The 22,365-nt window shown below is 38.4% G+C and overlaps 1 long non-coding RNA gene across 1 annotated transcript in view; it reads left to right on the forward strand.

Moving 5' to 3' along the window:
- Positions 1–510: 510 nt before the first annotated feature.
- Positions 511–22,365, forward strand: part of LOC145994355 (uncharacterized) — an 82,344-nt gene continuing 60,489 nt past the window's right edge. Inside the window, exon 1 of the long non-coding RNA XR_014442344.1 lies at positions 511–595. This is a non-coding gene — a long non-coding RNA (uncharacterized LOC145994355). The remainder of the gene's footprint in view (positions 596–22,365) is intronic.

A 22,365-nucleotide genomic window follows, 5' to 3' on the forward strand; every position in this document is an offset into this window, starting at 1 on the left:
TTTAGATGTCTGCAGGTCAACTCAAATGTGCAGACATGAAGTTGCAATTAATATTATCGAAAGTCGGATAATTTTAAGATCGAAAGTGTCTAGGATTGTATATTGCAAATTTTCTTAAGTGAACTTGATGCAAGGGAAGGCTAATTATGGACATAAAGTGTAAAATGAGATCCTAACCACTTTATGAGAAAACCGGGTATCGAACCGGTAACGCCTTGATTACATGACGAAGAGGTTACCAATACGACATCTGGGAGGCTCATTATATGTCCCTAGGATCCAAAGTAAAGATTGTTATCAAGATGTTTAGGAAAGCTTTCTTACCAACTTGTAAAAATTCTGAAACCTATGCGTTTCTGGAAAGTCTGGCCTGTAAAATTTACTAAGTTATCTAAGTTATTGACTATTACCTAAGGACCTTATCTCGATTGCTCTCCATGGGACATGCAATGCCTTATAAAGCTGCTGCACTTCAAAAGGATCCACTTTCCTTTGAGTCGAGCAGGAAAAGAACGCAATGAGTGCAGCACCATTGATTGTAGCCCTCGTCGCCTTCCTTTTCTTGGTCACCGTGTGGGCGGGATGTGAGAAGAAGGTAAGCGCTCAGGTTTGGCAGAATACTCAATCAGTGTAAAGACTACCATTCCGGTAACACAAGGAGGACCTTCTATGATTGTATTAAATGTTTCCATGTCGAATTGAATAGAAACAGGGTGAGTTGGTTGATTTCACAATGTTCTTAAAATTGTCGTTCAAAGAATAATATTGGCATGTTGTTGTTAAATTTGGAATTAAAATTTAATTGATAATGTGAACATGATATTCGAACACAATTGAACAGAATACAATGAAACTCAACGTCTAAGTAACACTAATGGGGAATATCAAAATGTACGACATTCAAAGGAGGGATAGCTTAGGTTTCCATAAAAGCCCTATTTTTGCAATAACGTTCTTATATTTTATGTATATTATTAACTTAGCATTACATATGACATGAGATGACTAAGTTATTTTTGTATGTGAAAGTCTTGATTGATTTCCTTGTTTGATTGAATTATTTTATTTAGCTTTTTGTATAAATTTTGGCTAATTTGCGAAAATGGTGATGAGTGGTGATGTGATGAAATTGATGAATGGACATTCACAAACATCCATGCCCACACCAGGATTCGAAACTGGAACACCTGGCGCAGTAGTGCGATGAGCTAACCACTCCGCAACGGAGGCCGGCAATACAAACATTTTAAATGTTTTCGAAGCTCAATTTACCATATTATGAGGTACGTGCATTATGCGCATTTCTTTGTAATTTAAGTAAAATTATGCAGATTGAGAGGGTCTTAAATTACTAGATAGATTCTAGGAACAAAATTAATGCAATTAAAACATCATCTCCAAAGTCCATTCCGGACGTGGTGGAGGAAGAAAGTAATACATTTTCTGTACACGATATAAATGTATCGTTTCTTTTTAAATACTGCGAATTATTTCAACACTGTTACCACAGAATACCAAAATATTCCAATTTCTCACATATATCGTTATTTGGAAGTAGTAACTTCTCCATACATTCTCGCCGTTCTTGCTGGAAATTAAAAATGACAATTACATGCGCCCTGAAGAGAACGAAGTTGACCTCTTGGTTATTTATGTTACTCAGGATTAAAATATTAAAATCATACTCGATTTAGCTTTAGTTTTAGTCTCAGGTGAACTCAAAATACTTGATATATTTCATCAATTTACTCTTTAATAATCATTCACACTGACACTTGAAAATTTCCGGGTATTACTGCAATGGCGGCGACCACTAGCACATCTACGGGTCTTGTAATCCAGTATTCTTCTTTTATTAATCTTCTCTTCAATATATCCTTACTCCTTATTGGACTATTAGTCGTCTATATTTTTTATATATCCTCCGCTAACTAAACTGTGGAATGCATATTGTGCAACACCAAATTTCGTGTGATAATGGTGAATACTGGAAAACCCTTTTCATGACCGTGTTGTTACGCTACGGGTTAATAATATTATTATTTTATATCTTTCAAATGAAGTCTTAAATTTTAAGTTAAGCGCCGATATAAATTTGTAGGCTTTGTAAAATTTGTTCACTTAATTAAATACCCTAAATAAATCGTATCTTCTTAAAATACAGTTTCTTCGATTCTTTCATTAAGCAAATTTTCCTTTCTGATCACATAACTTTTCTTTCTCGCACTTCCCTGGAACCAATAAGCTTTAAACACTTTCCTCCGCTACAATATTTCCGAGACTTCCATGTTCCACACAGGGAAGTCCACTTATTTTTTGTCTTTATACTCGAGAAGAAGATTGCCAAAAATTGTTACAAATGTAAGACATAAAACTGAGGTTCCGTAAATTACAAGCAGACTTACTCAAAATTGTAGGAAGTACATCCAAACTAAGAACGTGGAGGAACTTGAAGAAACAACTAGAGACACAGGAGCCCAATATAGCACCTTGAATGAGCTGCAAAGTGTCATTTAAAACCAAATTACAAGACAAAACTGTGACCAAGTGGGTTTCTTTGCATCTCTTTTGACTGTTAACGAACAACATAAATCAGATGAATTATAGACGCCGAGGACACTAAAAACAATTTATCCACATTGAAATGGTTGACATATTTCTATGAAAGTAAATATAAGATAAAATTTCAGCTGGCAACATCGAAAACGTAGGTCATTTGCTAACAACTGTTGTGTATATATATATATATATATATATATATATATATATATATGTATGTATGTATATATGTATATATATATATATATAGTAAATATAAAATCAAATTTCAGCTGGCAACATCGAAGACTTAGGTCATTTGCTGACACCTCTTGTCTATATAAATAAGGTGTCAGCAAGTGACCTAAGTCTTCGATGTTGCCAGTTGCAATTTGATCTTATATTTATTTTCATAGAAATAAATATTCATATATTAGAACTCATGGGTGATATTTATTCAAGTGTTAATACAATATTTAGCTTGCATGTGAAATAGACATGTCATGTACATAACAATATCAAATACGATAAAAAGGCATACCATTACAAGGTAATGTACACGGGAACTCAGTCAAGATATAAGTGGAAACCGGTAGCAACTGTTGCAAGCCAGGAAGAGAGTATGGTTGTTCCCAGACAGTACAAAAACAAAACAGACATAAAACACTATCAAAATTTGTCGGCAAGCTTGGCAATGGCCATTTGCTGTTCGTCAGAGCAAGACGTCTGAATTATGTTGTACAGTCCCTGAAGCAGCGTGAGGAGCGCTGGGAGGTCATCGGGCTAGGATAAGTGGTGAAGCACGTCGGGCAGGGAACATCCAATTTATTCCTCGCTGTGAGGCGCCAGGCGGAGTATGGGGACCTAATTTTATTTAGGGCCTTGGTCGAAGCTGACGTCACGGGTTGCCCTGTAAAAGAGAGTAGGTTGTGCGTAGTACCCCAACCACAGCCGGGAATTGGCAGAAACCAATCGGTACTCCCGAATAACGGGCGCAGGGTAAAAAGGATTAAAGGATGCCGCGACACCCCCGGCGTTAGCTGGGAATTGGCAAGCCAACCGGTGTCTCCTATGAAGGGACGGCAGGTTAGAAAGGAAGGTCCGGGTGCTCCCAGACAAGCCGGGCAGGTAGAACCTGGGCACCTATCAGCCTAAGCGAGCGGACCAGGTAGGTAGGTTGCTGCTAGGCTCTTCTTTCTCCGTCCTTCCTTCTGGGATGGCTTCTAGTTCTCAGGCTGGGAGGCCAGTTAACCCTGGATGTTTGCCTGTTGACATCAGGGAGCCAACTGAGCTCCGGTCTCGCTGCGCTGGGTTTTATACTCGCGGTGGCGCATGGGTGGTGAAAATGTTAACAACAAGTACGCGTTGCTAACTCATTTTTTTTTTACATATTGCAAACTTCGTACTGAGGAATATCAAGGTTTTGACATTGAGAAATCACTAGTGGGAAAATCACTAGATGCACGTGACAATATAAACTAAAACTGTGTGCATTCAGACAATACAATTAATAATGAGCCTCGCAGGACTCTGCTATTCTAAACAACACGTTGAACAATGTAAACGACAATAATTGATAACATTAAAAAGAATATAGCGACCACACAGGGTCTAATAATGAGTGAAGCTAGTAAACGTAGAGGTGGAACCATTAACGTTCACAGAATACATTTAAACTAAAAGCGTACGCCTCGCATGGACATTCCGCTTAACTCTTTCATCAGATTAAAAAGAATATAGTGACCACGCAAGGTCTAATAATAATTAAATGGCGACCAAGCAGGGTCGTTACATATGCCCCTTCCTCGGCCGAAAATTTTGAAGAAATTTAAATCTTACAATTTATGAAAAATTTTCATGTAACATTGATTTCAAATTCAAAAGAAAAAATGACAGTAATAAGAGTCTGTTTCTCCTACACATTAGTCACTAGGTCATCTTTTTCCCCTACCACTTCTCTTCTTCGCTCCGATGAACACCTGTAGAGGCGAAGGTTGTCGAAGTTGACTCGGTCGACGGGTTGCCTGGTCCTGGGGTGAACTAACATTGCTGTGTTGTTCCGAAGATCAGTGGCTAAATAAGGTCCAATATACACTTCGAAGAGCTTAGCTATTGTTTTATTCTTTCTCGAACTAAGCTTATGATTTCGAACAAGAACCAAGTCGTCTTCCTGCAGCTCGAGCGCATGGCCTTTAGTCTTAAATTTTCGTTTGATATTTCTAGAGCGCTCTTTGGACTTGGCTCGAAACAGCTTTTGATTCCAGTTGGAGATTTGCGGGTCTACTTCGTTGATAGGCCAGTTGAAATGATCAAGGACTTCGTTAGGAACGGGTCTGTTGAAGAATAATTCTGAAGGAGCAAAGCCGGTGGCTTCAGATGCCGAATTATTGAGTAGCCAAAAGATTTCAGTTAAAAATTTAGACCAACTTTGATGTTCACGATGTCAGAACAATCTGAGTAACCTTACAATGTCTTGATTCATCCTTTCAATTGTATTACTGCTTGGGTGGTAGGCGGTCGTGAACAAATATCTTATGCCTTTCTGGTCAAGGTAGTCTTTCCATAGTCCTGAAGTAAACTGGGTACCCCTGTCTGACAAGATGGCCTTAACTTTTGGAAAGTTGGAAAAGTATCCTCTCTCCATTATATTTATTATCTCTCTTGCAGTCCCTCGCCGTAAGGGATAAACTGAGACAAACTTTGTACCAACGTCTACCAGGGACAAGATATATTGGTATCCCTGAGATGAAGGTAACTTTCCAATTAAATCTATGGACAGCAGCTGGTGAGGATCCTTCTGATTTATGTGCATCTTGTCCTTAAGAATTCCTAGTTTATCCATCTTAGTCTTAGCACACGTGAGGCAATCTCTGACATGCTTAACTACATCTGCCTTCAATTTTGGCCAAAAATAAAGGGACTTAATTCGGCTTAAGGTTTTGGCTATGCCGAAATGTCCCTGCTCTTAGTGAATTTCTTTCCTAACTTTCTCCTTGAACTTTTCTGGAACACACAACTTCCACGTTACTTCATCTCCAGAACTCTTCCTGAACAAAAGATTACCATACCTTTGGTACAATTTCTTAACTTTTGTTTCTGCAGGCGAATCTTGCTCGTCCTTTTGTTCTAGGATTTTGATGATAGGCCGGCAAAAGTCATTAGCTTCTTGAGCTTATATCCAACTTTCCACCTCCTCTATTTCATCTCGCTCCTGCCAGATGTAGTTTACATGGAAATTTATGGTTTCTGGTTCCACGTCTTCATCTTCCGCTGGATATCTGCTAAGCACGTCAGGTACTAATTTTTCTTTTCCTTGGATGTAAATAATCTCGAAAGAGTAGGACTGCAATCTGAGGGACCATCTAGTAAGACGGCAATTCCAGTTCTTAGAGCTTTGTAGCCATACTAATCCACGGTGGTCAGTATAAATCTTGAAATGTCTACCCTTCAAATAAATTTCAAACTTATTCACTCCAAATAAGATGGCCAAACATTCAAGCTCATGAATTGAATAATGCCTTTCATTGTTCTTTAATTTTCTACTAGCATACTGAACAACAGCTTTATCTTCTCCTTGCTCTTGAAATAGGATGCACCCTAAACCTTTTGTTGAAGCATCGCTCTGAATACAGAACTCTTTATCTAGATCCGGCTGCACTAACGCTGGAGTACTTACTAATTCTTCTTTTAACTGAGAAAAAGCTTCTTCTTGAGCTGGACTCCAATTCCATTTGGTAGCTTTGGAAAGCAGCTGCACCAGAGGTTCTGTCTTCACAGAGAAGTTCTTTATGAATTTTCTTCTCCACTTTGCTGGTCCTAAAAATTATCTAACGTCCTTTTTACTATTAGGGCGAGGGAACCTTATAATGGCTTCATTCTTCTTTGGATCTACCTTGATCTGATCACCAGAGATTAAATGTCCGAGATACACTAGTTCTCCTTTCACAAAATTACATTTTCTTAATTTCACCTTGAGACCGACTTCTTCCAGTCTGCGAAGAACTTCTTCTATGTGTGTTAAATGAGTTGGAAAATCCGAATCAAAAATAAGGAGATCATCAATATACACCGTTAAATAACTTTCAGTCTCAGGTCCAAACACACGGTGCATAACAGATACAAAAGTAGAAACTGCATTCGATAAGCCATAGGGCATTTTTAGGAATTCATATTGACGACCTTTGTAGGAAAAGGCTGTATATTTTCTACACTCTGCTCTTAGGGGAATCTCCAAGTAACCTGAGGCCAGATCCAAACTAGTGAAGTATCGTGATCCTCGGAATCGTTGTAAAGATTCGTCAATTGGTGGAACGGAGCTCTTAGGGACCACCATGATTGCATTGAGTTGACGAAAATCCAGACAAGGCCGTACACCTCCGTCAGGCTTGTCGAACACTAATAATGGGTTCAGATACGGAGACACAGATGGATGGATGATATTCCATGCTTTCCAGAGATCTAATTCCTTTTCCAAAGCTTTTCTTTTGGAAAGCGGTACTGGGTAATGGTGGCGGTAAACTGGTTCAGAACTTTTCAGTACGATCTCGCATTCAGCACTTTCCATGGTTCCTGGTTTCTCTGAGAATACCTCTAGATACTGCAGCAGCACACTGAATAACTCCTGTTTCTGGGAATCGAGCAAATTATTTATCGTATCGGCCTTCTCTCTGAGGTCAGTGGGTTTATACATCCAATCCACTTCTTCATCTTGGATTCTTTGGATATACCGCACTATATCAATATTTAATGGATTCCCCTCGCTCTGCTCAGAAGTTTTTCCGAACGACAACGTTACAATATTTTTCCTGAAGTTGATTTCAGCCTCGTGCTGTTTCAAGAAAGGCATTCCTAACAGAAGATCAGTTCCAAATCCTTTTAATATGAAAACCTCAGTACTGAAATTTAAACCACCAATTTCTAACTCCACACGCCTGCTTCCACATACACGCTTCTTATGACTTCCAGAGAAATCTACCAATCGCACCTCTGGAACTTTCTGGATCTGTATGCCAGGTATCTTATATACTAACTTAGTCCAGATTGAATAATTAAGGATCGAGCATTCACTTGCAGTATCAATCACACAGGTCACTGTAAAGTCCATTAATTTAGCTTGCACTACTGGAGATCTGTATCTAATTTTGGATTCCCTTGCAGACTTCAATTCCTTTTCTAAAATGGTCTCTTCAGTTTCTGTTAGCTGGAAATTTACTAGTAACTCTTGGACATCTTTATCTATTAATTTGGGCCGCTCCATCGAAGTCCCTTGCCTAAACAGGAACGAAGCATTTAGACAAGGTCCTAGTTTGTCTGGCTAGACTGGGACCTTTGATTTTGATGAAACTCCCGAGCTGTTTCTACGGCATCCTCCTGCTCCGATGTAATGTTTTGTCTAGGAGATGGAGGTCCGCGAATCTCATTCTGCTCACCCGTAAATCGTCATCTCGGAGGACTAGGGCTACTTCTACCCTCACGGATCCTTCTTGGGTCAGGAGATCTACGTCTTTGGTTTTGGTAAGGTCGGAAAGAGTTTCTTCTAAATTCACGCCTGCCTCCTCTTTCATTAGTGAAACGTTGAGGGCGCTGATAATTACCTTCTGACCTCGTTTCTATGTTCCGGATTTTATAGTTCCTTGAGGGATTCTGTTCTTTTCCCTTCGGTTCATCTTTGTTCCTCCATGCATCTGGCTCATCATAGATTTCAAAATCCTTCAGGAAATGGGTTAGGTCATCTACCGTTCTGGGCGCATGTGCTAAACAAAGGTTTCGCATTCTATAAGGAAGTTGTCCGATGATCAAATTAAGTACTTCTCCCTCATTAAAGTTATCACTCAGGTTTCTATAGGCCGCATAAACGCTCCAGGCAATGCTCTCCATACTTTCGTCGACAAGTCTGGAATATCTCCTGTTTCTCACAGCTGTTAGCTGCCGTTGTCTAGCCTTCTCAGAAGCGAATTCTTCTTTGAACCTGGCGCAAAAGTCAGCATAATTCACGAAACTATCAATATTTCCTGCAAGCCAGTGTTCAGCTTTATCAGTGAAGACTCTAGGAAGCAACTCTAGCCTATAATGTTCGGGTACCAGCATAAGTTCAAAGCTGACGTTTAGCTCCCGAAGATATTTTTCGGCTGACTGAGCCTCAATGTCGTCTTTAAATTTAGGAATGTGGGCGATATCCGCCATTCTAGGCATCTTAAAATCTGGCCTTCTTCTAGGTGGCGATCCATCTGAAGTATCATCGTATCGAGGCCTCTTTCTTCCATCAGCCTTCATTCTGTTGGCAGCGAATAGAGGTTTCTCAGCTAACGTGGGCGGCTCATAAGGAGTAGCATCCGGATTCAGATCTCTATCCGGAGTAAAAGGGCTGGAATGAACATCTGGAGTGGGTTCTGGCTGAACATTCAATCTTTGGAACTGAATCTGAAGTTCACTTACCCTCTGGACAAATGTTCCTGTCTGATCTTGCATTTCTCTTCGCAGATATACTTCAAGCTTCCTTGTCTCTACCCTAAGAGAATTCACCTTCTCTTCAGCTGCCTGCTCTACGTCCTTCCGCAGAGTTGAGGTCATTGACTCCATCATTTCCTTCTGTTCCTGCACGACTTTCTCGATGGATTCGGTCTTGTCACCCAAGTTTTGGACAGCTTTCTCAATGGACTCCACTGTAATCTCTACTTGTCCGCGCCACTGAGATAATGGTTCCAGTCTTTCCTGAAGTACCTCTTTTACTCTCATCTCAACCTTTGCTATCTCTTGCTGAGAAGTAAGTTGGATACTTTCTACTCCTGCCTTAAGACCTTCTATGTCAGTCCTCTGCTGGGCAAAGAGGGCTTGCAGTTCATTCCTACGCTTCTCTTCTTCTTCCTCTTTCTCTCTCCGTCTTTTGGCTTCTTCTTCCTCTTTTTATTTTAGTATTTTGGCTTCTTCTTCCTCATCTTCTTTCTTTCTTATTTACTCTAGGCTCTCAATTAAAGCTCGGAGATTTTCAAAGTCCTTTTCCCTTTTCTCTTCAATTTCTCTTCTTTCTAGCTCTCTTTTCTCTTCAATCTCTCATTTCTCTAGCTCTCTTTTCTCTTCAATCTCTCGTTTCTCTAGCTCTCTTTTCTCTTCAATCTCTCGTTTCTCTACCTTTCTTTTCTCTTCAATCTCTCGTTTCTCTAGCTCCCTTTTCTCTTCATGAAACTCTATTAGGGATCTAAGTTCCATGAGTTCCTTTTTCCTCAGTTTTTCAGCCTGAACTGCCTCTCTTTTGCGCACTTTCTCTTCCTCCTGTTTCTCTTTCCTTCTGCGCTCTTCGTCTTCAAGTCTCTCTTTCTCTCGGCGTATTTCTTCTTCAAGTCTCTCCTTCTTTCTGTCTTCTCTATCTTTCGTCAGCCATTCCAATAACCAATGGTCTGATGGAGGATTGGTCAGCGGACTTGGTTCTTGTATTGCGGTCTCCGCTACTTGAGTCTGCGGAGCAGATTCACACCTCTGGCATTTAACTCCTACAGCGGGGAAGGTAGCCACATCTTTTCCATCCAGCGCTGGCACTGGCAACACTGGAAATGTGCTGCCTCTTCTCCCAGTTCTTCACAGCAACCATATCCAGATTCTGAATCCATGGTCTTCCTCCCTCTACTTCTCAGGTTCGTACCAGTAAATTCTTGATCCATGTTTAATACAGTCCACACTTTCACTTTCACTGGACAGTCCTTTTAATGTACGGTTCGGTTAACTTCACTTAATTGCACAGTTCTGTCGGGCCCCACGTTATGGCGCCAAAAACTTTTGCAACGTCCCACCTACACACTATTACCACACTCTAAACACTTCACTTAGGAGGACGGCAAAATTCTACCCATATGCGCTAACTTTTTGTCAGTCGTAGAACATGGACTCAGAAATATCTCAGGGCTTGCTGGGTGTAAGGAAAGACTATACCAGCTTAATATATATATATTTATATATGTTTATTATAGTCTCAACACAAGAGTGTCCGTTTGCACACTTACACACGTCTCTTTACCTGAAACCCTTACCACGCGCGTGCATTTACTTGTACCACACACGTGCTTTTACCTGTACCACGCACGTTCTTTTAACTGTACCACCTTTGGTCTCGAAGAGATAAGGGGGGGCAGGGAACATCCAATTTATTCCTCGCTGTGAGGCGCCAGGGGGAGTATGGGGACCTAATTTTATTTAGGGCCTTGGTCGCCGCTAACGTCATGTGTTGCCCTGTAAAAGAGAGTAGGTTTTGCGTAGTACCCCAACCACAGCCGGGAATTGGCAGAAACCAATCGGTACTCCCGAATAACGGGCGCAGGGTAAAAAGGATTAAAGGATGCCGCGACACCCCCGGCGTTAGCTGGGAATTGGCAAGCCAACCGGTGTCTCCTATGAAGGGACGGCAGGTTAGAAAGGAAGGTCCGGGTGCTCCCAGACAAGCCGGGCAGGTAGAACCTGGGCACCTATCAGCCTAAGCGAGCGGACCAGGTAGGTAGGTTGCTGCTAGGCTCTTCTTTCTTCTTTCTCCGTCCTTCCTTCTGGGATGGCTTCTAGTTCTCAGGCTGGGAGGCCAGTTAACCCTGGATGTTTGCCTGTTGACATCAGGGAGCCAACTGAGCTCCGGTCTCGCTGCGCTGGGTTTTATACTCGCGGTGGCGCATGGGTGGTGAAAATGTTAACAACAAGTACGCGTTGCTAACTCATTTTTTTTTTTACATATTGCAAACTTCGTACTGAGGAATATCAAGGTTTTGACATTGAGAAATCACTAGTGGGAAAATCACTAGATGCACGTGACAATATAAACTAAAACTGTGTGAATTCAGACAATACAATTAATAATGAGTCTCGCAGGACTCTGCTATTCTAAACAACACGTTGAACAATGTAAACGACAATAATTGATAACATTAAAAAGAATATAGCGACCACACAGGGTCTAATAATGAGTGAAGCTAGTAAACGTAGAGGTGGAACCATTAACGTTCACAGAATACATTTAAACTAAAAGCGTACGCCTCGCAGGGACATTCCGCTTAACTCTTTCATCAGATTAAAAAGAATATAGTGACCACGCAAGGTCTAATAATAATTAAATGGAGACCAAGCAGGGTCTTTACACGGTACGGCGTTGATACAAACAATTCATGCTTACATAGACCATATGAAGAATACTCTACCAGACTCTGCTACATCGTGTGATCGTTCATCTTTCCTGGATGCGGGAATTTGAACAAGGTTCCTTTGCGGCGAAAATGTTCTTCGATGTCGAACGCGGCGAAGGATGATTGCGACGATATTGGGCACTTTTACTTTCATAGAACGCCACTTGTCTCTCATCTCACAAGCGTCGGCTGTACATTCTCACGCGTCGGTCCGGACTCTCTCTTGTGTGTCGGGCATCAATCAAACGTCGTCCTGTAATCATCTCTCCCCTTCTGTCATTGAGAGTTTGTCGGGAGTTGATCTGAAGTCATCCTTCTCTCTCTCTCTCTGATAACGGGCTTCTGTTAGACGTCGGACATGAAACGTCCTTCTGGGCGTCGGGCAATGGTTGGCTTCATAGCGTTGCGTGTCGGTCGTTGGTCGTTGCGCCGGGTGGCTACACCGGATGGTGGTGGTACATCGTTGCGGGCGTTGACTGGCTTCACCGGATTGTGGTGGTACATCGTTGCGGGAGTCGGGGAGGCGACGGCCTCCTTCCTCTATCTTTTTAGCCGGCCAACCTTATGATATTCCACGCCTGGTAAATTACAAACCACTGCGAAATGCTTCACAGAATAAAGGGCACGATGGTAAACTCAATATCGGTAACTCGCTCACGGTACGCAAGAAAAACAAGTCCACGGAGACAAAAGAATAGTTACGCGAGAGTGTAGAGCGGAGATGCTCTCTATACAAGATCTGGATAAAACTTTCCGTTGAAAACACGTTAGAGTGGCTTGGCTTAGGTTTCCGAAGAGATAGAAATGACCTCTGGTCCCTTGTCTCGAAATGCGGTCACAAGGCGCGTCCTCGGTTCTTGCAAGCTTGGGCTCCAGCTGATTATCCTGGTCATCCGTGAAAAATAGTTTCGACCTCCCGCGGCGAATTCTCCCTTGGTCTCGACGAAAATAAGTCTTCCCTTTCTCCGTGACGACCCGTTTTGGTGCAAATATGTTATGTACTTTGCCGTATTGACAGTTCGGCTGTCACTCAGAAAACCCGTCTCCCAACTACCGTCGTCTGGCTGGGATACAAATTTTTCCACAAAATAAACCAAACCTCACACTTTACATTTAAACGTAATATGAATAAATAAACTAAAATGATTAATATCGAACGGTGTTTTTAAGACGTAACTGGATACCGTGACAAATATTTATAACGTTCTTGTAATGATACGTCTTATTGCATTTAATAATATTACAGTGTTGAGTTATCCATTTTTGAAAAATATTCTGGAGTCCAGAACAGTGGTTTATATGTATGGGACGTGGCAAACGTATGTTGCAAGGGGATGAAGTGTTGTTGTGGAAAGGTTAGGTAGGATGGAATGCGATTTAGCATGTCCGGACTCTCTGTACTCGCTCTGGGTTCCGGAACTTGAACTAGACAAAGTAATTTCATTTATGGTTCGTTGCTTTTTGTTTTCTTTTGTGTATTTAACAAATTGTCTCATTTACTCCTTGTGGGGATCAAAAACCTCATCGCTGACACATGCAGTGTTGCGTGTCGAGGACACGCGCCCGTTTTAGAAGAGTCGCGTAAGTATTCTTTCGCTGGAGCAAAGATGTCTGTAGTCCAAGTTGCAACGTCCGCACATACCAATGCAGCCGCGAGATTGTAGTAAGAAAGCTATGAAACCACTGAGGGATGGTGGAAAAGGATTATCGGTGTATTTTTTGCTGTTAAATTTATCTAAACATAAATTGGATATGATTTTATGTTGTATCGTGTTTTAATAACATAACTTTTTGCTAGTGTCGTAGAGGCTTGAGCATTTTACATTATACTCAGTAAATAACTGTTCTACTTCACAGCAAATTATGAAATGACAATAAAGTATATAGTTCAAAATCACAACACTGTTCTCTGATGAGTATACTTATTATTTGCACTGAATAAATACATTAATTATGCACCAGTTACTATGATTCGAACTATATGCAAAAAACGTTCTTGTTATCTCTTTTCACTTGTTTCTTACAACTGGTTGCTACGCAACAAAACATTGATTGATTGATTGATTTAGTTTATTTTACTTCGCGTTTTGTGCCTCTTGGCTAATTTGCGATGATGGGGATGAGTGATGAAATGATGAAATTGATGAATGGACATTCACAAACAACCAAGCCCGACCGGGATTCGAACCCGGGACCCTTGGCGTCGCAGCGCGATGTGCTAACCACTCGGCCACAGGGTCGGGCCGCAACAAAACAGTATGCTATGACATTTCTTTCTTTTTCTTTTACGCAAGAAGTGATTATATATTTTACAATTTGAAAACAGTCACAGTATTCTCCCTCCCTCGGAGAAAAATTTTAGAACATTGGTTTTAAAATTTTTAGATAACATGAAAAAATTACAAAGAAAACAAACTTTCTCATGACATACATATTGTCATTAATTAACACAGAAAATATTTAAAACATATCATAATTATTTAAAACATATTAACATTTCTTAATGAAAGGCTTTTGAAATCTTTTGAAATTACTTAAGTTTACATAATTCGTCCTTTCTTTCCTGACTACAATTGAATTTCTTTAAATTGGATACATTATGTGTTTGTACAGTTCCCTTTCCATCCAACGATAACAGTTTACAACAGTTACCATTGGCTTCCTTAACTAAATATTGACCAAGCCACAAGTCCATAAATATGTGTATTCGTTTACACTCAGTACTGCTTTGTCCATGGTTTTTGACTAATACTATATCATTTTTCTCTATCCTTGTGTATCTATCACTAGTTTCCTTAGGCTTGATTTTATACTTTTCCTTCAAACGAGATTTGGCAATTAAACATTTATATTTCGAAGGAACTGCTTTCAATATCTCAGGCCAATCAATTTGGTTTAAAACAGGGTCTCTTATTTCATGATGCAAAAATAATTCATTTGGAGTGTATCCCGTTACTTCTGAGTTATTTAATAGTCCTAAAACGAAACTTAAATATTTTGACCAATGTTCATGATTTTTGCTTATGTACAGTCTTAATAATCTAATTAACTCCTTGTTGTATCGTTCAGTAGGATTGGCAAACTGAGAATAAACTGAAGTTGTGATATGCCTTATTTTAAATTCTTCCACAAAAGGTTTCCATTCTTTTGACTTGAATTGCGAACCATTATCAAACAGTAGACTATTACATACAGGATAATGATAAAAATATTGCACTTTAAATTTATTAATTACTTCTCTAGATGTTGCTTTCCTTAAAGGATATGCCATAAGAAACTTAGACATTACATCTATTACAGTCAATATAAATGTGTACCCTTGAGATTTCGGAAGTGGTCCTATCAAATCAACTGAAATCAAATAATGTGGACTGGTAGAATAAACGTGTAAATCATTCTTTTCATTTTTAAAAACAGCTTGTTTAGTTCTGGCGCAAGTTAAACAATTATTCAAATACTGTTTAATACTGAAGTTCATCTTTGGCCAATAATATCATTTCTTACATTTACTGAAAACCTTTCTGATTGGTTTATATTACACTCTCAAGAAGAAGAAGACAACTTGCACGTTGTCAGAGTATATTCTGTTTTGTTGATTGGTAAGATGTCTGTAATGTGAATGAAGGCGAATGCACGGATTGTGTAAAATATTGTTTTGTGGTTAATAAAACCATTTGCTTAAATAATGAAGCCGAAATCATTGTACATGGTTCATCGCCTATTTTTAAACGATCATCATTATGGCGCAGTCGATAGGATGGTAGGATGGTAGGATGGATAGAAGAATGATAGTTTGAGCAAGGATATTTAAGTTTTGAACCAGCTATGGAAGTGTGGATTACACTAACCTCATCACGTGAAAGGAATTTATTGTTTCGGAATCTTGGTTCAGCGGACAGAACTGTCAGGATTTGACATAATTTATTTGGACATACTTCAAGGTTTGTGAATTAGATCATTGCTTCATCACTACAGAAAAAAATCGACCGAAAAGTGGGTTGGACGACAGGTTTTGTCACGAAGTTCATCGCGGGTTATGTCTGAGAATTTGTCCCGGAAATTTCGAAGAAGGTAATTAATCGAAATATTCGGTGAGATGTCAGTGTTGTGAAAAAATCTTGCTCAATGAATCATCAACTTAGTCCTTATTAACAACACAACATTATCTATTTGTTCAATTCGTTACAAGTATTGGCAAAGCTACTCTGAAATGTGCAAGGGCAAAACTTATTAGGTTGAACATTATGTGTGCTTTTTACTCTTTGTTGTGTTCTGTGATTAGAGTGCATTAACTAACGGGAAAAATGCAAGTACATAAACTGCTTATCAAACTATTATTACATCGTTATTAGGTCTAATATTGTTTGCTTTCAATTGATAAAGAAGAATGGCATTAACAGCTTACTGCCAATCCAGAATAATGTGACAATTATACATGTACCGAAATCGAAGTGATACTTATCAGAATGGTGCTCATTAGACCAGAGTATAATATTTATAAACTACAGAAGCTTGATTATTTTGGTGGACTACCAAAGGAACTTGCTGTAGAAAGTACAGTTCATATAATTTAACTTTTATCGCGGTTTGCGAAATATAAATCACTTAACGCGGTTTGCGTAATATTCAACAATGTAACGCGGTTTGCGTATTATTCAACAATGTAACGCGGTTTGCGTATTATTCAACAATGTAACGCGGTTTGCGTATTATTCAACAATGTAACGCGGTTTGCGTATTAATCAACAATGTAACGCGGTTTGCGTAAATTTTCTCTGGAAACATCAGTTGAAGTCTATCGACGGTTAGGTGCATTTTTACATCTAGTGACGGGCAAGAAAGAGGATCACTGATATAAGATGACAGACACATCAAGAGAATTGAGTACGAATTTGGAGTGTGGTACATGAAGTACAATGCAAGAGGAATATAGGAAATCGGCCTGATTATAACAATGGTTTACCGATGATCTTTTTAACGTGTATTTCGTAATTTTATTTTACGTACATACCTGCATTTTAAATGTTGAAGATTCCCATACAATGCAGTGACAAAGAGAATCTTTTGTATTTAATTTTAAAGTTCAATTTTAATATTTTTTGTACTCTGTGGAGGAATGATTGGTTTATATTACACTCTCAAGAAGAAGAAGACAACTTGCACGTTGTCAGAGTATATTCTGTTTTGTTGATTGGTAAGATGTCGGTAATGTGAATGAAGGCGAATGCACGGATTGTGTAAAATATTGTTTTGTGGGTAATAAAACCATATGCTTAAATAATGAAGCCGAAATCATTGTACATGGTTCATCGCCTATTTTTAAACGCTCATCACTTTCTATATCCAAAATGTCCTTGCAAATCATGCAGTTTATGTAAGATTTTCGGTATTAATGAAACTGGCACAACTAATCTCCAATTACCTTAAGAAACACATTTTAAAAATAAAATGTTATCTTGGAAAGCATATTGAGTCTTACAAGACTTGGAAAGATTTCCGTTCTTAATCTTCTGAATTAAAGCACTACAATATGCGTCACGATGTTGAGACTCCTTCCAGAATTCCAAAGTATCTTCTTCAATAATATCTAATTTTAAGTTGTTAATAAACAACTCGGATAAAGAAATATTTCCTGTAGTACAGGGTGTCCCATGAACGGCGCAACTGGGAATTAAGAGTGACGTTACTTTGTAACCGAAACCTGTACATACATAAGTCATACACCAAATGTTAGCCCTGTTCAAGTAGATATTTTTAAACATAGAAACAACAAACGGGGTGCAGTGTTGTTCATGCAGTGTTGCCAAATGTAAGTGAAAGTGTAAATTTATTTTTCAACAAAGCATGGAAAATTGCATGTCAAACATTCGTACGGAAATTTGGGCGTCTATTTCCACCTTGGGTAGGTGTACTATTTCGCCATCTATAGTTCAGAGAAGAAAACCGATCGTTTTCGCGTATAGCCAATCCTGAAATGCCTCGTAAAGGCGTACCGGTCAAAATGGGTGTTTTAAAAAAATTATGAGGTACAGTGGCAACACTGTTGATGTTTGAAGGCAACAAAAGGTGTGTTTAGTGATGGTCTATGACATGGAAATACTGGAAACAGGAAAAAAAGAAAATGAAAATTTAGTGATGGTCTATGACATGGAAATACTGGAAACAGGAAAAAAAGAAAATGAAAATTTTCCTTTTTTCCTGTTTCCAGTATTTCCATGTCATAGACCATCACTAAACACACCTTTTGTTGCCTTCAAACATCAACAGTGTTGCCACTGTACCTCATAATTTTTTTAAAACACCCATTTGGACCGGTACGCCTTTACGAGGCATTTCAGGATTGGCTATACGCGAAAACGATCGGTTTTCTTCTCTGAACTATAGATGGCGAAATAGTCCACCTACCCAAGGTGGAAATTGACGTCCAAATTTCCGTACGAATGTTTGACATGCAATTTTCCATGCTTTGTGGAAAAATAAATTTACACTTTCACTACATTTGGCAACACTGCATGTACAACACTGCACCCCGTTTGTTGTTTCTATGTTTAAAAATATCTACTTGAACAGGGCTAACATTTGGTGTATGACTTATGTATGTACAGGTTTCGGTTACAAAGTAACGTCACTCTTAATTCCCAGTTGCGCCGTTCGTGGAACACCCTGTAGTATCGGGACATCGACTTAATGTGTCAGCAGCTTGATTGTTTACCCCCGAAACATGGTGGATATTATAATCAAAACCTTGCAGTTTTAAACACCATCTATTTAAACGTGTATTTAAAGTTCTTGCTGACTCCAGCCAAGAAAGAGATTTATGATCTGTGAACAAATTAATTTTAGTTCCGGCTACATAAATATAAAATTTCTCAAAAGCAAAAATAATTGCTAAACATTCGATTTCATGTGTACTGTAAGACAACTCATTACCACGAAGAACTCTACTTGCATATTGAATAATCCTGTTATTATGTTCTGGTGTCTCTCCATTTTGCCATAAAACACCTCCAATACCTTTCTTTGAACCATCTACATTTATGTTAAAAGTTTTAGAAAAATTAGGCTGTGCTAAAGCTTCTGGAGATTTAACCAAATCACGTAACCTTTCAAAAGCTTCTGCATGCACTTCCTTCCACGTCCAGAGAATATTCGAATTTAGAAGTTCATAAAGCGGATGGGTAACTTCTGCAAATTTATTCACGAAATTTCTTCTCCAGTTAACTAAACCCAAGAATTTTCGAAGTGACCTTTTGTTATTTGGTGTTGCAAAATTTATTATAGCAGAATTCTTGCTACTATCTACCTTAATTTCATTTCCAGAAACAATATGTCCAAGGAAAGCAATTTCTTTAGAAGCAAATTTGCACTTTGAAAACTTTATGGACATATTAACATCTTTCAATTTTTGCAGAACAGCTTCCAGGTGTGTTAAATGCTCCTGCCAAGTTTTACTAAAGATCAAGAGATCATCTAAATAGCAAACAACAAAGTTGTTGAATTCTCTCGTGAAAATTTTGTTCATCCTGTCTTGAAAAATGGACACAGCAGATCGTATGCCGAAGGGAAGATATCGAAATAAATATTTTCTACCACGATATGAGAAAGCAGTATAAAGATGTGATTCTGGAGTTAATGGGATCTGGAAATAACCACACGATAAATCAATACAAGAGAAATATTTTGATCCCAAAAATCGTTGTAACGTTTCATGAATTGGTTCAACTCTAAATTGAGGAATGATGACATGCTTATTCAAATTTCTAAAATCCACTACTGGTCTCCATAAACCACCTTGTTTTGGCACAATGTGTAGAGGATTTAAATATGGGGAAGATTCTTGATATATGATACCCCAACTTTCCCATTTGGCGAGTTCTTCTTCTAAATTCTTTCTCCTAGAAATTGGTATAGGATAAGGTGCCGTGGCAATAGGTACGTCACTGTCTAACTGTATCTTATATGGTTCTACCTTAGCATGTCTGGGTTTGTCAGAAAATTGTTCGTGATAATTCCATAAGAGTGAAAATAAATTACGTTTCTGTGAGTCACCGATATCTTCAATTGCAAATACTTTCACGTGAATATCCCTCTGGGAAGGCATATAATTTGTTTCAATATCTAACATATGTACATATTTTAACATTCTACATGACTGGAATTTATTCTCAGTTATGTCAGTATCGTGCTTGACATCAGATACAAGCTTGTCAGATTCAACACTTATCGTACTAGAATTCTTATTATCTAATGTTGTACACACTTGCTTTCCTGATGAAGTTATTAAACTTATATTCTGATTCCTAAAATCCACAATTGCTTTGTACTTTCGTAAGAAAGGAACACCTAAAATAATGTCTGCATTAAGTTCTTTTAAAATGAAAAATTCCATTGGAAAGTATTCGCAGTCAATCTGAATATATATCGTCTTACAACCGACAATTTTGCACTTTTTATTTCCAGCAAATCCAGATAGTTTAATGTCATCCACCTTGTCGAACGTAAGATTACCAATACATGATGATATCTTGCACCAAACCTCATAATTCATAACATTTGCTTGGCTACCACAATCTATTATACAAATGATAGGCAATTGACATATAATTCCATGTATAATTGGAACTTCTGTTAAAGGTACAGGAATATCTTCATCGTTAATAACCCAGTCAGGTTCTTCCTCAAACCATTCTAACAAAAAATTAATTTGCAAGTTACTTAATGCATTTTCATTTGAAAATTGCATAGCATCACAAACATTAAATAAATCATTTGACTCTTCCTTGTACCTCTTGTAGGTAGTGCAGAGGGAAAGAGGCTCTTCCGACAGCCACTTTAATTTAAAGTAGACTGCCTTTCCAACTGCTGTTGCCTAGCATAATTTAATTGTAAAGACTGAACACCAGAAGTTGGATTTTGAGTCAAATTAGGACTTACACCAGTATTAGATGTACTCGTCATTATATTACTTTGCATATTGCTGGGCTGATTCCTCATTGTATCACTCATCACTGGCACATCTCGATTTTGTGGTGGATAGTTTTCGTAAACAGAGGGAAGCAAAGATCTGTTACTATTATAGTAACCATTCCTAGAAAATCTGTAATTTGGCTGCCTAAAATTAAGACCAATATCTTGTCTGGAATTCTCATTCGGGATATTTCTATTATTATTATTACGGTAAAACCTGCTAGTATTGTAAAAAATCCTAGGAAACATCTGATTTCTATTTCGTCGGAAATTTCCAAAATTAGTAGCATTATTTGCATTATATCTTGAACTCATAGATTGGTTTATATTGTCTGAACCATTTCCAACAGAGGCACACAAATTATCAGAGGGCAGAGTTTGAGTAGAAGAAGAACTAGTACTTCTTGTTTGTCGAATATTTACTTGTCGTACATTTAATATTTGATGTCCGTTCTTCTTAAGACCTTTGTTAGACTTGTCGCAATCTAAATCTTCAGGTAAATGCATAAGTCCTTTCCTACTAGTTCTAATAACATCTAATTTACGAAGCATATTTGTAAGCTGATCCATCGTCTGAACACTATGACAAGCGATATTGTTAGCAACATTATCAGGCAACTGGTTCATTATCAATTGTATAACATCAACATCATTCGGATTGTTCACTAAATTACAATATGTGGAATGTGTTTTAGTGCAAAGGTTTCTAAACTTCCATGTGCATTTTGGTCGTATTTTTGATTCCTTAAAACAGCTAACTGTGACTGTAACATTTCAGGCGAAGCAAACTGTTGAATAAACTTACTTTTGAAATCAGTATACGAACAGAAATGTCTTTTGTGTGTTCTAAACCAAAAGCTGCTCGATTTGTAAAACAATTCTGAATGCTCTGCAATCGTTTATCAGCAGACACTCCTATTTGATCTAACGTTGAGTTTAATTGTTCCAAGTATTCTCTTGCAGATTGCGTTTCAACTCGACCTGAGAACTTTGGTAATAAAGACAATTCATTTAACTTCAAATGTCTATCTTTCCTCATGTACAAGGGCAAAGAATCAGAGTTCGGTCTTGCATTACAATATTCTTGAAAATTATGTGCACCATTACAATTTTCTATTCCATTCACAAATGCACTATAATGAATGTTTGGTGACTGTTGATTACCAGCAAAATATGTGCAAGGGTAAGAACGATTAAACAGTTTCCTTCTAGACTCATCGTTATCATTATGAGAATTAAATGCTCTCTGTGTATTATTCATTCTTAAAGCTGTGTTTTCAGACCTGTCTGGATGAATTTGCGTATAATTAGTAGAACCGGAAGACCAAGTGCAAGGATAGTTTGTGTAATTTAAATTACAATATCCTCCATAACTGCGGAAGTCCTCTGGCCTACCTAACATATGTGATGTTGTTTCAGGAAATGCGTTATTCGAGGAAACATCAATGTTATTCTCTGTTTGTACTCTGCTTTCGTTTAAAATACAACTAGATCTATTCATACAAGAGCAATTAAAATTTACTTGCGTCTTTCTAGCATTATGTAAACTAGATTGTTTGCGATTTTGCTTCCAACTTACATGATTAAGATGCGGTTCCCTTACATAAAACGTCTTTACTTTAGTAGTATCCGTAGAGTTAATAGAACTTCCATCTGAATCACTCAAACCAGAATCATGATTATTACCAGTTCCAGAATCATTCCT

The sequence above is a fragment of the Lepisma saccharinum genome, chromosome 10 (genome assembly GCF_977018435.1).
Source record: "Lepisma saccharinum chromosome 10, izLepSacc3.1, whole genome shotgun sequence".
Taxonomy (NCBI): domain Eukaryota; kingdom Metazoa; phylum Arthropoda; class Insecta; order Zygentoma; family Lepismatidae; genus Lepisma; species Lepisma saccharinum.